This window comes from Geotrypetes seraphini, chromosome 3, assembly GCF_902459505.1.
Source record: "Geotrypetes seraphini chromosome 3, aGeoSer1.1, whole genome shotgun sequence".
Classification (NCBI taxonomy): Eukaryota; Metazoa; Chordata; class Amphibia; order Gymnophiona; family Dermophiidae; genus Geotrypetes; species Geotrypetes seraphini.
This window is the reverse complement of record NC_047086.1, coordinates 107395650-107412627: the sequence shown is the minus strand read 5'-3', so window position 1 is coordinate 107412627 and position 16978 is coordinate 107395650. Positions and strand designations below refer to the sequence as shown.

At 43.7% G+C, this 16978-nt stretch overlaps 1 long non-coding RNA gene across 1 annotated transcript in view; it reads right to left on the bottom strand.

The window, feature by feature from the left end:
* Positions 1-13300, bottom strand: part of LOC117356621 — a 37744-nt gene extending 24444 nt beyond the window's left edge. Inside the window, exon 1 of the long non-coding RNA XR_004538684.1 lies at positions 13233-13300. This is a non-coding gene — a long non-coding RNA (uncharacterized LOC117356621). The remainder of the gene's footprint in view (positions 1-13232) is intronic.
* Positions 13301-16978: the final 3678 nt, after the last annotated feature.

The window sequence follows — 16978 nt, the reverse complement described above, 5'->3', positions numbered from 1 at the left end:
TGCTTCTGAAACATTTAAGTATAACTGAATCTTCTCCTGAACCTTCCTCATGAGGTAAAAATATACTATTGAGAACTTTGATTTGTTTTGAAAATATCACCATCTACACACAGGGCAATGAGCTACACAGGACACATCATAGCTGTAGCAAAGATAAGGTAAAGGCAGATACAAACCAAACTAAGGCCCTCTTTTACTGGGCTGATTACCATGGCGGCCTGTAGTAATAGAACTAAAACCCATTGGGAATTAATGGGCTTCAGTGCCATTGCTACACAGCTTTATAAAATGGGAGGTACGTTTTGTTCATAAAGTTTAATTTAATAAGCTATCCCAGTATAGAAATTAGGCCCTTCATTTCTTATTTTTTTTTAATACAAACTATGAGGTATCATTAGTATATGTTATTTTACCCCTAAATTGTGTTGCTTTAGCACAGGTCCCATTTTATGCAATGAAAACTAATTACTAATTACAGTAATTAACAGTTAAATAGCCAACATTGTAACCTATAAACTCTCTATATCAGGAGTTCCCAACCCCCGATCCACGGTTCACTAGCAGGCCATGGCCATCTGTCAGCCGGGCCGCAGAAGATCCCCTTGTGCAACAACTTTCCATCCCTACTTCCCATCCTACACAGCAGAACCCCACCGACCCTCCCACCATGAGGCTGACATACCTCCGCTCCAAACAGCAGTGGCGGCAGCATTAAACAGGCTCCTTCGCTGCCATCCCCACTGGGGCCTTCCTTCTGCCCCGCACAGGAAAGGCTCCTGCGGGGAAGGCAGCGAAACAGCCTGTTCAGTGCTGCCGCCACTGCTGTTTGGAGCGGAGGTATGTTGGCCTCGCAGTGGGAGTGACAGATGGAAAGATGCTGCATAGAAGGATGGGTTGGCAGGGTCATCGGGGTTCTGCTGCAGGGGGGCATGGGAGAGAAAGATGCTGCGCAGGGGGATGGTTGGCGGGGTCGTTGGGGTTCTTCTGCACAGGGGGATGGGAGGGCAAGATGGAAAAATGTTGCGCAGGGGGATGGGTTGGCAGGGTCATTGGTGTTCTGCAAGCTCAGGGCTCTGCATTATGGTAAGCTGTATAATTTCTATTACAATATTATAACTCTTTATAAACAATGAAGGATAAGAGGTGGACGGCTGCGGTGGTGGGTAGACCCCTGACGAAACTGCTGTGAAACATGTAGGGTCTCACCGCTAGTCTACATTGAGAAATGCGCAGATCACCATTACTGAGATAAGTGACCATCTAATATAATAAAACGGTAGGCCGCGCATGCGCAGTTCCATAGCGTGGGTCCGTTTTCCGTGAGATGTACAGCATCTCAGATAGGAGTGCGCCGGAAACACTCTCTCTCTCCTCCCCAGAGACGGATGTCGGACACGGCGGCTGTCGGCCCGTGCTGTTTTTTCATCTGCCCTGCTCCTTGCCTGAAGTCCTCTCTCCTCCCCCGAGGCTGTTGTCGGATGCGGCGGTTGTCTCCCCCGAGGCGGATGATCTTATGGGAATCAATGTTCTTCGCTCTGCCCTGCTCCTTGCCTTACTATATTTTTAAGTTGAAAGAACAGGCAGCGGCTCCTCTCAGGATCCCCACCTGCGTCGGAAGTCCAGTGCGGTCGGGGATCTTGAGAGGAGCCGCCGCCGCCGTGTCTTTCAACTTAAAAATATACTAAGGCAAGGAGCAGAGCAGAACGATATTCAAAATGGCGGCAAAACGATCTCCGTTCCTCCGGGGGGGGGGGGGGGGGGTCTGGGAGGAGAGGGACCGCGGCCACTCAGCGCCCCCACCGAGGAGCCCAGCAACTTTCCGCTGTCCGGGACCCGACTTATTTGCCGCCCCCCCCCCCCCTCTTCCCTTACCGCGGGCCCGACTGGCGATTTAAGCAGCGTGTCCAACAATCTTCACACGCTGCTTCGAGCCCTTCTACTGCCCTGATTTGCTCCGGACGTGCCAGAGTAAATCAGGGCAGTACCCAAAGCAGCGTGTGAAGACTGCAGCACAAAGTCGCGACTGTGGGAAGGGAAAGAGGGTAGAGGAAACGCTAATGCAGGCACAGGGAACTGGTGTGGGGGGAGGGAATGCAGCTTTGCACAGACAGACAGAGGGAGGAAGGAAGACAGAAAGACAAGAAGAAAGTCACAGGGGCAGGTGCACAGGGAATTGGTGTGGGGGAGGGAATGCTGCTTTGGACAGACAGACAGAGGGAGGAAGGGACACAGAAAGACAAGAAGAAAGACACAGGGGCAGGTGCACAGGGAACTGGTGTGGGGGGAGGAAATGCTGCTTTGGATGGACAGACAGACGGAGGGAGGAAGGGACACAGAAAGACAAGAAGAAAGACACAGGGGCAGGTGCGGGACAGCGGGAGTCGCGTCAGGAGGGGTGCGGGATGCTGCAGAGGGAACTTTTCCAATGGGTGCAACTGGGCGGCTGTCGGGAGCCTCTGATCACGGGCACAGCAAGGTAAGTGTATCATAGGGATAAGAAGGAAGAGGGTGGGAGAAAAAGGAAGGGACGCCTACTGCTGGACAGGGAGAGAAGGAAAGAGGTGCTGATGGACGGGGGTGTGTGAAGAAAAAGGAACGGAGGCCTAATGTTGGACAGGGGAGAAGGAAGGTGCTGCTGGACAGGGGGGAGGTAAAACAAAGGGAGAAGGGCTGCTGCTGCATAAGGAGACTTGTGAAGGGGTGGTGGTGGACACAGGGGAGGTAAAAGGAAGGGAGAATGGACAGGGGGAGCAGGCAAGGGGTGGTGATGGACAGCCAAGGAAAAAGAAAGACAGAAAGAAAGAAAGAAAGCGGCTAAGGAGAGAGAGAGAGAGAGAAAGAAATAAAGAGAGACACACACACATATATTCTAGCACCCGTTAATGTAACGGGCTATAAGACTAGTACCATACTATTTCAACACACACTCTGGTATCATTTAAGGACTTGGCTAAGGTAGAATTAATTAAACATAATTGCAGAGTGGTTCCATATTAGGACGGCTCTCAGTTAAATGAGAAACTTGTGCCACTGGAGTTCATCACACAGAAGCCTCACACCCTGCACAGGGCACTTTGCATTTGTTCCTATTGTAGGCACTGGGAGGTTTCTTCTGTGCCCTGCCCAGTGTCAGGGCAGGATTAACCAATAGGCCAAGTAGGCATGTGCCTAGGGCCTGAAATAGTCAGAAGGGCCCATTGAAGGAGGGCATCAACATTGTTTTTTCCAAACGGTAATGGGCCCCTCCAGCATCGATCACTAACACGGGCCCCCCCACCGATCGGCAACGCGGCCCCCCCATCGACAGAAAGTAAGACAAGCAAGCAACGCGGGTAAGAAAGGCAACGGGAACTGTAATTGTGCAAGCGGTGCTGCTTGCCCAAAGCTTCCCTCTGACGCAGCTTCCTGTTTCCGCCTGGGCACATGGTGGGGTGGGGCGGGGCAGGGGGCCCAGTGTACTTGGGTGCCTAGAGGCCCTCGACGAATTAATCCTGCCCTGCCCAGCGGTCTACAAATCCTCTTGTAAGTTATAAATGATAAGAGAGACATTAAAATTAAGCAGACTGGTGAGAAGTTCACTACTTGAATCTCCCCGTTGAAACACCTTGGTGGGACGGAGGAGTGGTGGTTCTGAGGTCTCTAAAAATTGTTTAATGAATTAATCAAATCGGGAAGGGGAAAGTGAAGAGCTCCTTAGAAACAATTCCTTATTCTAAGTTGGGCATCCATTCTAAAATATGCATTGATGCCAAATTACATGATTGATTTTTACCTCCCCTATAATTTTAATTTTTTTTGTGTGTGTGGAAATATTTCACTTACCCCCTCTTTTACTAAGGTGCTACGTGTTAGCATTTGGCGGGCGCTAATCGGTTAGCGCACCTTAGTAAAAGAGGGCCTTAGTACCCATGCGAGGGGGCTAAAGTAACTTTTAACCTCCAAGCTGTGGCATCTTCTGGCCTACTAAGGCATAATCTTTGACTAGCACAGTCACTTTCCCTGAAGAGCAAGAAGTGGGAACCAGCCCCAGAGCCTGGAAATTTGCTCGACTGCTTCAGAGGCCCACAGAGAGGGGGAACCGCCTTTTTGTGGTTATAGAGAACCTCTTTTCAACCAATGCCTGCATGGAGCAGAAAGAGGAAGAGAGGAAGAACTAAATCCAATTGAAGCAGAAGAAGAACCAGGCAAAGCCTCTCAAAACCAGATATTCCTGTATGGAGAAACATCTTTACTCTAAGAACTGCAACTAAGAAATGAGAATTCTGAGGAGTGTGACTGTTGTTATTTTTACTTGCCTAAACCTATTTGCATATATTTCTCTGTAAATAGTTACTCTGAAATAATTGTCCCAGTTATCTGAAGTAAAAGTTTAAGGGCTCCTTTTACTAAGCTGCACTAGTGTTTTTAGAACACGCAGCATTTTAGCGCACGCTATTCTGGGGGCGGCATAAAATGGCCAGAAGTTAAGGCACAGCATGGAGGGAGAGAGACAACAAAGGTAGGGGGGAACGGTTTTAGTTTTTAATTTAGTGATTGAATTGTGTCAGTTTGGGGAATGTTCATCTCCTGTCTGCATTTTGCGCTGTTCAGGAAGAAATGCATTTGTTTCTTTTTCTCTGGGGTTCCCTGTGCACCTGCCCCTGTGTCTTGAATCTTAGGGTTTCGTTTGTATATATTAGTACTTTTAGGGCTCCTTTTACTAAACTGTGCTAGTGGTTTTAGCGCGCGCGCTACACGCTAACAGCTCCATTGAGCTGTCGTTAGTTTTTCCATGTAGCGCGGGGGTTAGCGTGCGCTAATCTGTAGCGTGCGCTGAAAATGCTACTGCAGCTTAGTAAAAGGACCCTAAATTTGTGGTCCCGTATTTGCATGGGATTATCTGTTTTCTGGTAGGAATGAATGTTTAGAAGCACAAAGTGTTCTTTGTGTAGATTCTGAATCTGAGAATCTCGGAGAGAGCAAGACCAGAAGGCTTTGAGCATGCGCAAATGCTCAAAGCCCAGTCCAGCCTGGCACAGGGAAGAGGGAGGATCTCCCTCGCACCGCCCAGCCCAGCCCGAGGGAGGATCTTCGGGCACTGGCACTGGCACTTCCTGTGCATTGGTGCTGGTGCTGGTGCCCAATCGGGTAAGCGACCGATGTCTTTGCGGTGCTGGCGGGGATGTAGGATCGCGGGGGAGGGGGGTGACGCGAGCGGGGGGGAGGATGCCAGTTCGCAGGCCAGAAGAGGGAGTAAACGGGAGTAGCGGGAGGAGGTTATAGCAGCATGCGCGGTAAACGCATGGTTTGGACCCGTGCACTATACGCGTATGCGTGTTATACACGTATGCGCGTTATATGCGTGAAAATACGGTAGTACTATTATGGGGGCAGGGTCTGGGGCGGAGATGGGTGGGGTCTGGCCCACGACTTAGCCCAGTGTTCTTCAACCGCCGGTCCGTGGAGCGGTGTCGGTCCACAAAATAATCATTTTATTTCCGCCGGTCCATAGGTGTCAAAAGGTTGAAGAACACTGATATAGACAATCATGTTACAGTAGAACAATGCAAATGTAACAATTACAAAACAACTAAGAATGATAATATTAAACGTTTGTATGGATGTGCTACCCCCCCAAAAAAAATGGAGTAAGAATGATAAAATGAAACGTATGTATGGATGTGCTACCCCCCCAAAAAAAAAAAATGGAGTAAGAGGTGGTAAATATACTGTCAAGTCGTTAAAACGGCAGGATAGACTCCTCCAGTAGTAGATTCTATGACTTTTGAAAAGAATGCAATAGTCTTCTTGATAGCATAAGTCCTTTCGTACTTTGCAGTGAGGCATAAAACATTCCACCACATATATTATGCAATTGGATAGCTCTAAACACCCTGTGGGTACAGAAAGTACCTGGGAGTTCAACCTTAAACGTAGAGGTCCTTTTACTAAGTCACGCTAACCGATTTAGGTGCCCATTATATTCTATGGGTGCCTTAGCGTTTAGTGCGCGCAAAATCGGCTAGCCCGCCTTAGTAAAAGGACCCCTTAATCTCACCAGTGTACAATGTTTTTTGTACTTCATAGAACTATTTGTTCTCCTCACAAACTGGCTTTTTTCAAGAATGACCACTTATTTCTATAGTATTACTACAAGTATTAGCACAACTTTTCATCCCCAAACCAGTCATTAGCCCATCTTTTTCACCAAGGGGGCCTTTTATGAAGCTGCATTAGGCACTAATGTGTACCTAATACAGCTTATAATCTATTTATTTATTTCTGCTTGACACACCATCAAATTACCAGGGCTAGGCTTCGATGTGGTTTACAAAATGAAAATGAAGGAAGAGAGTACCAAAAGAGAGGATAGAGGAGATCGAAAAGGCAAATTAGTTAATAGCTGAACTGAACAACTGAGTAAAAAAAAAAATTTGTGCAGTTTCTTAAAACTAGAAAGGGCTGGTTCTTGATGCCGAGTGGGAGCTCATTCCATAATTTGAGGCATGTGAAGAAGTCAAATGGAGTTTCTGATGGTGACGATAGCAAGAGAAGGTTATAATCAGTAGCATAAAGGAAACGGAGAGGTGTGTAGGGGATGAGGGGCTTTATTGAGGTAAACATGATTTGTAAATCAAAGTGAGAAGTTTGAAAGTGACACAAGCAGTGATCGAAACCAGTGCTCAAACCTAAGAAGGGAGACAACATGATCAAAACGAAGCGTGTTGTGGAGAAGCTTGACTGCAGTAGATTGAATGAGTTGTAGACGCTTAAGAGAGTAGCAAGGGACACACTCGGGCATCCTGCAGAAACTGCCCAATGTGATTATACTAATTGCACACAAAAAAGTATATTTTTCAGAGGGTATGTCAGAGGGCAGAGAGTGGGCATTCATGCACTAATCCGTTAACACAGCTATATTACTGTGCGTTAACTTGTTAGTGCAGGAATACCATGTAAGCCTTTACCACTTACAAAATGGATAGCAGTTAGTGCTCATGCAATATATATATATTTTTTTTAATGGCCACATGCTAATGGTAACATTAGCACACGTAACAATCAGAAAATTCCACAGTGCAAAATAAATTAGAACCAAAAGTGGAACTTTCAATGCAATAAAAAATACTTCTCAGTTGGCCAGCCCAGACATTTTCTCTTCAATCTCTATTTGTTGTACAAATTAGAAACAGGATACTGGGCTTGATGGACTTTCAGTCTGTCCCAGTATGGCAATTCTTATGTTCTTATGAGTTTGGATATTGTGGGAAAGATGTCCAGAAATCCAGTAGAGAAAATGTCCATTCTCAAAACAAGTTGTCTATCTTTTTTTTTTTAATGACCTTTTGTATACGTTTTGGTCTTTAGTACGTCTTATCTATTTTGTCCATTCTCGAATATACATAGGTCCACATGAAAAACACACAAAATAAAGTTTTTCAGACCTCAAAGCAGCCAGAATTCTGTTCACAGAGAGCTGAGCACAGCAGAGGGGCACTCTAGGGCACAGGTGTCAAAGTCGGTCCTCGAGGGCCGGAATCCAGTCGGGTTTTCAGGATTTCCCCAATGAATTTGCATGAGATCTATGTGCATGCACTGCTTTCAATGCATATTCCTTGGGGAAATCCTGAAAACCCGACTGGATTATGGCCCTCGAGGACCGACTTTGACACCCGTGCTCTAGGGGGTTCACATTTCAAAGTCCCAGGCACACATGTTACTATAAACAGCTTACATTGTATGGTGAGCCCTCCAAAACCCATCTAAAACTTACTGTACCTACCTGTACACCACAAAAGCCCTTATGCCTGCAGGTATCACCTTAATGTAGGTACAGTAGGTTTTGGAGGGCTCACCATACAATATAAGTAAGATAAGGTGACATCTGTACCTGGGACTTTTAATGTGAAATTCACTGCAGTAACCCTTAGATTACCCCTCTGCTCTCTGGGCTCAAATGTCTGCTAAAATCTGAAGCTTCTGAGGCTGTGAACTTTTCAGCAACTCCCTCTCCTAATACAGGCTAGCGTGTACAGGGTTTTATTTTTTTAGCATCTTTGGGTCATGTGAGGGGGTCGGTCACCACTGGGGGAATAAGGGGGGGAAGGGTCGTGCCTTAATCCCTGCAGTGGTCGTCTGGTCATTTTGGGCACCTTTTTAGCATTTAGATGTTATTAAAACAGGTCTTGCTCCAAATGTCTAACAACAAAAAAATAAAAGCCCAGGACTTTTTGTTAAAGGTTTGAGTATGCCTGATGAGCATCCAAGTCCTAAGCCTGCCCTAAGCCCGCCCAAAACATGACTCTAACACTCCCCCTTAAGATTTGGATGCACCGGAGACAAAACAACCAGAAAGATGTCTAGAAAGTCTGTTTTGAGAATGCCCACTTGGACATTTTGACTAGTAAGATGTCTAAGTGCTGGTTTATGCTGGGGCTTATTTGGACATCTATCTATTTTGAAATTGAGCCCCTAAGTCTACTTTTTACCACAATTTAGTAAAAGGACACCCAGATGACCTGTTTCTTCTTTCCTGTCTCTGAGTCTCTTGCTCTAGCCCTTTCTCCTTTTTTCCCTTCTTCCACATAGTCTCCAATTTCTTTATCCCCCTCTAGTCCTCTGCTCCCCACCCTATCAGGTTTTTTTTCTCTCTGTTTAAAACTTGCCCTTTCTGTATATCAAATTGCTTTCTTTCCTAATGCGGAGATAAGAAGTGTCAGCATTTCACAGTAGCCTAGGATTAACAGATTTCCTCTTAAAAAAAAAAAAAAAAAAAGAAGACACCTGGCCCCGCCACATACAAATCGCGAGTCTCCTTCCCTGAGCTTGTGGCTGCATCTGGAGGGCCTCTGTGCACCCGCAGATGTCAATGCGATGACAACATGCGCATCAGGAAATGATCTTTTATGTAGGCCTTCCCTGCTGCCATTCTGAAGCGTTACTCCCAGCGACACAGGTCTGTGTTTTGCAGATGACATCTTCAGGAGCTGAAACACATGGCTGTATACCGCCACACCCTAATCAGTTGCACTTTGCAAGCTACAATAACAAAAATATAAATCAGATGATGAGTGGGTTATGGGTATTTAAATATTTTTGTTACTGCTGCCTGCAAAGCGCAAATGATAAGAGTGTGGTGGTATAAAACCATGTGTTTCAGCTCCCGAAGATGTCATCTGCGAAACACAGACCTGTGTTGAGCTGAAAGTTGTGATTTAACGGTATGCACTATTCTGTAGGACATCATGCAGTTTTAGGATCCTATTTGTGAGCATTTAAATGCCGTTGGACTAATGAATATATGCTGCTTACTACTCCAATTTTTTCTTGAAGGGATTACTCCAACTTTTTTCTTGTCTGTGATTGAGTAGGATATATTTTTGGAAAATATTTGTATTTATGATGAACTGTTTAGATATTGTGATCCATTATTTTGGTGAACTGTTTGCATGTGTGTAGTATGTGATATGAGTGAGTTTGAATGGATTATGTGTTCATTTTTGGTTTAATTATGGTTATGTATTTGTATGACATAATAAATAAATGCTTTATGTATGAAAATTGAGTATATATAGCTTTGCTGTAATATAAACATGAGATTGTTCCCTAACTTTTTTTTTCATATTAAATCTTAGCTGTCAAATCCATGGCCATTCTTATAAAGAGGCAACAATTCCCCCGTATCCCTTCCACAGTGTCACTTGCAAAAACGCTGAAAAACAAATCAGATCAAGGACTGAGTGTCCTTCTCCTCAGACTGAACTTCAATCTAGTGCAATTTTTTGTCACGCCTAAACTTCATCACTCTTCCCTCCTGCTTATCCAAATAATATCCTTTTCATGAAAGATGGAAGCAGAAAATGATCGGAAAATGAAGGCACCTGTAATAAAGGACAAGGATTTTTATCTTGATCTTTTGCAGTTTTCAAGGAGAAGGATGATAGAATACTGTCACAAAGATATTCACGCTTAAAAAAAAAATGAAAATACTGCCATTTTTCCTTATAGGAAGTTTCATTTCTTTCAGCTTCTTTAATTTAGCTGCTAAGTTCTATATTTTATTTACACCGTATTAGATCAATATCCAAATTTCTGACCCCTAAATCTATCACAATACTAATTCATTCATTAGTAATATCGAAACTCGATTACTGCAATTCTCTCTTTCTTAACATATCATTGAAAGAAAAAAGGAGATTACAATTGATTCAAAATACTGCAATAAAGTTAATATACAATGCAAAGAAATATGATCATGTTTCTCCGCTGTTAATAGATTCTCATTGGCTACCTATTAGTCATAGAATCACATTTAAAATAATTCTAATCATCTTTAAAACTTTAGCATGTGGTGAACCCCAATTCATATCTAGACTCTTGATACCTTATAATACACAACGCTCACTTCGTTCCTCCAACCAGAATCTTCTCTCAGTTCCTTCCCTGAAAATCATTGGTACAAGAAGGGCCGACATTTTTTCCGTGACAGGCCCCCTATGGTGGAATGCCCTTCCCCAATATATTCGTAATGAAAAAGATATTTTAATATTTAAAAAACTTTTAAAATCTTATTTATTTAGAGATGCTTTTAATGTTTAAAGCATAGTATATTTATAATTGCTGAGGTTATTACTCCCCTTTACCTATTGTCATTTCCTTTATTCTACCCCAAACAAAAATTGTAACTTTTATCTTTTCCTTCCCAACTGTATGTTTGTTCAAGTTAAATGTTTTTTTGTTAAATTGTTAATCCCTTTTTACTTTATTATATTGTTGTTATGTACATCGCTTAGTGATTATAATAGGCGATTAATCAAATTTTGTTAATAAACTTGATAAACTTGATTTTAACTCCTAAGTTGTGGTATGAAGACTTTAGCTTAAAGTTTCTGAAACAGCTTCTCGTACGTGGCCTGAGAATGGAGGAACTCTTAAGAAGGATCAGAAAGCTTCATTCCTTTTTTTTCAATGCTCTGCTCTCCCCAGGATCCTCTCTAATAGTCTCTTGAACAACCCCAGTGCTTGAGTTTCATAATACCACTTGCTAGGCCATTTCACACATTTATGATTCCTTGAATGAAGACGTGCTTCCTGGAGTTTGCTCTGATTGCATTTTTGGCATTTTCGTTTTCTATTTCTTTTTATGAATTGCATTAACAGTACCACTAAAGCTTTTTCTGCTCTCAGGTTAAATATTTCCTAAAAACAATCTTTATTTTGAAGTTACTGATAGTTTTGTTGACCTTTTTATACTTTTAACTCCTTGTAATAAGATATTTTGAGTGGTTTCCCCCTTATGGGGCACTTTTACTAAATTGCAATAAGCATTAACTTGTGCTTACCTCAGGTTCAAAACCATTACTGTGTCCAATTGTAGTTTTTTTGCATGCTTGTGTGCTACACATGTGTTAAAAAATAGTTTTTATTTTTTAGTCCAGGGGTAGATCTGGGGGTAAAGAATGCGGTAATCAGTTAGCACAGCTATATGGCTGCACGCTAATCGATTAGCATGTGGTTAGCTCATGAGCCCTTACGGTCTAGAACAGACATGGGCAACTCTGGTCCTCGAGGGCCGGAATCCAATTGGGTTTTCAGGATTTCCCCAAAGAATATGCATTGAAAGCAGTGCATGCAAATAGATCTCATGCATATTGATTGGGGAAATCCTGAAAACCCGAATGGATTCCGGCCCTCGAGGACCGGAGTTGCCCATGTCTGGTCTAGAAAATAGGTGTAGTAAAGGGCTCACATGTTAATGGTCATGCAATAATGGAAACATTAGTGAGTGACCATTATTGTCAAAATAGAAAAATCAGCCATTTCCTGGCAGCTCTATAAGTGGCCTTAGTGAGGATAGCACAGATCATTTTCTAACACTGCTTAGTAAAAAGGCCCCACAGTATTTTAAGAATGACAATATTTTTACAGGATTTTATTTTCTTTTTGTTATATTTATTTAAAGATAAACTTCCATATTATCAGATGACTTACCCCCCTCCCTTTTACAAAACCGCAATAAACCTATCTAAACTTTCCTTGAACCCCTGTAGCGTGCTCTGGCCTATCACAACACATGGATCGCGTTTCCGGAGGTTGTGATAGGCCAGAGCATGCTACAGGGGTTCAAGGAAGGTTTAGATAGGTTCCTAAAGGTCAAGGGGATTGAGGGGTACAGTTAGAAATAGAGATAGGTTATAGGAATAGTCAGGGACCACTTCACAGGTCACAGACCTGATGGGCCGCCGCGGGAGCGGACCGCTGGGCGCGACGGACCTCTGGTCTGACCCAGTGGAGGCAACTTCTTATGTTCTTAATAGCGTTTTTTAGTGCAGTCCGGAATGCTGAATGCTCTGTGCTCTATGAGTGTCAGGAGCAGCGTGCTGGCCGGTGCTAAAAACTGCTAATGCAGTTTTGTAAAGGGGTATGAGAGCAAAAATCTAACCCCCTCTTTTACAAAGGTGCGCTAAGCTTTTTAGCGCGCGCTGAACATGTGCTAAATGCTAACACGTGCGTGTTATCCTATGGTCGCATTATCAGTTAGCACACTCATTCATTTAGCATGCGCTAAATCTGCGCTAAAATGCTTAGCGCGTCTTTGTAAAAGAGGGCCTGAGAGGCTCCATGTTAAAAAGGGAAAGACATCTCCCGTGGGAACTTTATTTTCAGAAAAGAAAGCAGCATTAAAGATTTCAAAACGTAATTGGTCAAAGAGTCTGCATAGTAATGGAACTTTCCAAAGTGTTAAAATTATGTTGGTCACATTTGTAAGAACTGGGGTCATTGTACACTTTTCCATGTGCTATGTCCAGAGTTCCAATTTATAATAGTATCAGGTACTGGAATTATTTTACTTTTTAAAAATCATACTTTTGTCTTATTTGCGTCTTTGTGACAGCGGAAAGCCGGCATGCTACTAGGTAAAAAGTTTTTATACCAAAGAAACATATGCATATTCCTTTTAAGCAATTCAGCTTGTTTTTCTTTTTTTTGTACTATTTGGAGTGGTTGACATTTAATCAGTTCTGCACTTATAATTTAACTAATGCAATTATTTCTAGAGTTCTGAGTGCATTTATATATAGAAGACACAGAGCTATGACTTAGCTTCATATTCTGTGTTTTCTTAAATTAGCTTTTCCACAACAATTTCATCAATCTTATGATTATTGTGATAAGCATTTTGATTAATGCATCTTCTACAGGAATAGCATATGGGTATATTCTATCAAAATACATTAATTTTATACTTTTACCATAGATATCAATTGTGTCCAGCCTTCAAATTGTTCCAGTAAAATTATTTGCCACTAGCATGTCAACTGTAAAAAAAAAAAAATAAAGAAATAATAAATAACATTGAAAAAGATGCTATCCACATTAATGGATCATTAAAGCATCTGAGACTGAAATGACAATATTTAAGGGGTGGAATGCTATCTTTTTAAAATTTGAAATTGGGATGCCTAGACTGCCAGGAGATATATTTTTATACCATATTTTCAACCAAAATTTAGTCCAAGTCCCAAACGCCCAGATCAAGACCATTTGGATGTGGGAGGGGCCAGTCCTGTAATGGACTGGCTATCCAGACATGGCAACAGAGCAGTGGGGCGCCATAGAGGGCACTGCTATGAACTTTACATAAAGGGTGCCAGATAAACATCTCACCAGAACTCCCTTATTGGTTATGGTGAGACCCCCAAAAACATTCCCAAACACCACTAAACCCACCTACCTACAACTTCAATAACCCTTATGGCTGCAGGTGGCAACAATATGGCAGTAGAGTAGGGTTTGGGGAGATTTTTTTGGGGAGCCCACATTTTCCACCATAAATGTAATGGTTAGTGTGGCTTATGGGACTTGCTACCAGGGCAGGATTAATTCGTCGAGGGCCCCTAGGCACACAAGTACACTGGGCCGCCTGCCCCGCCCCACCCCACCATGCGCCCAGGCGGAAACAGGAAGCTGCGTCAGAAGGAAGCTTTGGGCAAGCAGCACCGCTTTCACAATTACAGTTCCCGTTGCCTTTCTTACCCGCGTTGCTTGCTTGTCTTACTTTCCGTCAATGAAGGGGGGGGCCGTGCTACCGATCGGGGTGGAGCCTACGTTGCTGATCGGGGGAGGGGAGGGCCTGCATTGCTGATCGACGCTGGAGGGGCCCATCGCCATTTGGAAAAAAACAATGTTGATGCCCTCCTTCATCGGGCCCCCATGACCATTTTGGGCCCTAGGCACGTGCCTACTTGGCCTATTGGTTAATCCTGCCCTGCTTGCTACTCCTCTCTATGGTTCACTAATCCATCCACCAGGCTACTTAAGACACCTGTGTGCAGTTCTACTAGGCTTTCCTATAAGAAGGTCTGATGTTCTGGAGACAGGTATGTACGTTTGTATTCCGTTTTTTGTATGTGTAAAGGGGTCAGTGAGCACGGGGAGTGTGGGGGTGTCTTACCTAGATGCATGCAGTGGTCATCTGGTCAGTGTGGACACATTTGTGGCACTTACCCCCTCTTTTACTAAGGTGTGCTATGCTTTATAGCGCATGCTAAATATTAGCACGCGCTAAACACATGTTAAATGCTAACATGTACATGTTATCCTATGGATGCGTTAGCAGTTAGCACACGTGTTGATTTAGTGCGTTCTTATGTCTTGCAAAATGTGTATCACTGCAAGACGTCCATGTCTAAGCCACCCTTGAGACCACCTAAAGCCCACTCATAACACACCTCCACTACGCCCATCTCGTACTCTGAACGTACAGAGGCTGTAACACCTCACTAGATGTACACAGAAAGACCATTTTGATTATGCTGGTGATTAGGATGTCTAAGGGCCAGTTTAGAATGCTTTATGGACATCTATGGGGTGCTTTTATCAAGCTGCAGTAGGGGTTTAACGCGCGTTAAACCGCCTGCCACACTAGCCACTAGCGTCTTCGGGGGTTGGCGCGTGATGAAATGTCTGACGCGCTAACCCCGCTAGCGCGGCTTGATAAAAGGACCCCTATGTATTTTGATTATGAACCTGATAGTGTTATAAAAGAAATGACCACATTTACACACTAGTCAGTAGCACAGATCGTATATGCTAGGTATAGGAATCTTCAGATTACCACCCAGGTAGCATAACCCAGGCTGGCTGCAATTCTCATTCATCCCTTAATAACTACTACACTGTTCTTCTTACTTTATACTCTTCTGTTTTACTCATATTGTTCTGTTACTCATTCTTCTTTTTTTAAAAATATCTTTATTCATTTTAAAGCCAAAAATAAGTGCAACATATTTTATAGACATTTCACACTTTAACTTTAAACACATTCTATCAAATTATATTTATGATAAATACATATATCATCCCCCCCCTTTATACATATCCAACAATTCACTCTAATTATAAGTATCTCCCCACCCACCCATAGACGTGTATGATCAAAGGGCAAAATCAATAAACTCATTATTACTCATTATTCAATTCCTACTTTTAGTCAACTTTGCGTGCAAATTGAGAAATAATGAACTTATCTTGCAACACCACCCAGTGGCGTACCTAGCATAAGTGACACCAGGGACCCATCGTTTTTTGACACACACCCCTCCCCATCTGCATGAAAAACATGATTTTTAGTAACAATCCACACATCAAACATGAATATCTAAGAAAAGGCAGCATCTTACATACTGCAGTGTAAAACTAAACAAGCCAGACTAGTATAGATCAATCCTACACAGTCAATCCTAACAGAAAACTATGTCTTTTCAAACACACAGAACACAGAAAACACCTTCGCCTAGTATGTAATCACAAACTAACTCCTCCCCCTTTTACAAAACTGTAGTGTGGTTTTTAGCCACGGTGGTAACAGCTCAGATGCCAACGCTAAAAAATGCTCTACAGTTTTGTAAATGGGGAGATAGAATAAAAATACGTAGACAAAGGTTAAACTGAAGCACCAAGAAGCTGGACTCTGCATACAATGCAACATCACAGAAACAGTGATGCATCCCACATAAAGCAAAAAATAAATAAATAAATAGAATTTTTTCTACCTTGTCTTCTCTGATTTCTGCTTTTCTCATCTTTTTTTCATTCTCTTCCTTTCATCCACTGTTTACCCTCTCTCTGCCCCTTATATTTGGCATCTTCTCTCTTTCTATTCCCATTCTAGAAACTTTATGCATCCCCCTTCCATTTCTCCCTTTACCCCCATTAGTCTGGCATCCATCTTCCTCCCTTCCCTCCTCTAATGGTCTGGCATCTCTCCTCTCCTCTTCTTCCTTTCCCTCTCCCACACACACATGGTCTGGCATTTCACTTTCTCCTCTCCCTTCCCCCCACTTCCATCAGCATCTGCCCCTTTCTCTCCCTCCACCACGCTTCCATACCACCCTGACCCCCTTTCTCACCCTTCACCATGATTCCATACCACCCTGACCCCACTTTGTCACCCTCCACACCCTTCCATACCACCCTGACCCCCTTTGACACCCTTCACCATGATTCCATACCACCCTGACCCTCCTTTGTCACCCTTCACCATGATTCCATACCATCCTGACCCCCATATGTCACCTTTCACCATTATTCCATACCACCCTGACTCCCTTTCTCATCCTCCACACCTTCCATGCCACCCTGACCTCCTTTCACCACCCTACTATGCTCCTTTCTTTCTCCATCCCAAAGGTCTCGCAATGACTGCTTCTGCTCCGGATGGAAGAGGTAAGTGACTTTGAAGGGGGCTGGGCCGGCAGACGCAGTTAGTTGCGGCAAGATCCCGCGATGTCTGTGGCTGCCGGTCCACCCCCCCCCCCCCCCCGACATCACTTACCTCTTCCAGAACAGAGGCGGTAGACGGCGCAGTCATCACGGGACCTTCGTTCACTTCAGCGTGGCTGCCGACTCTGCTCTAAGTACGGCAGCCGCGTTGAGGTGCCGTTTGCAGCAGCGCAGGAGGTTCCAGATCCAGCCGGCTGTTCACCCCCTTGGAGCG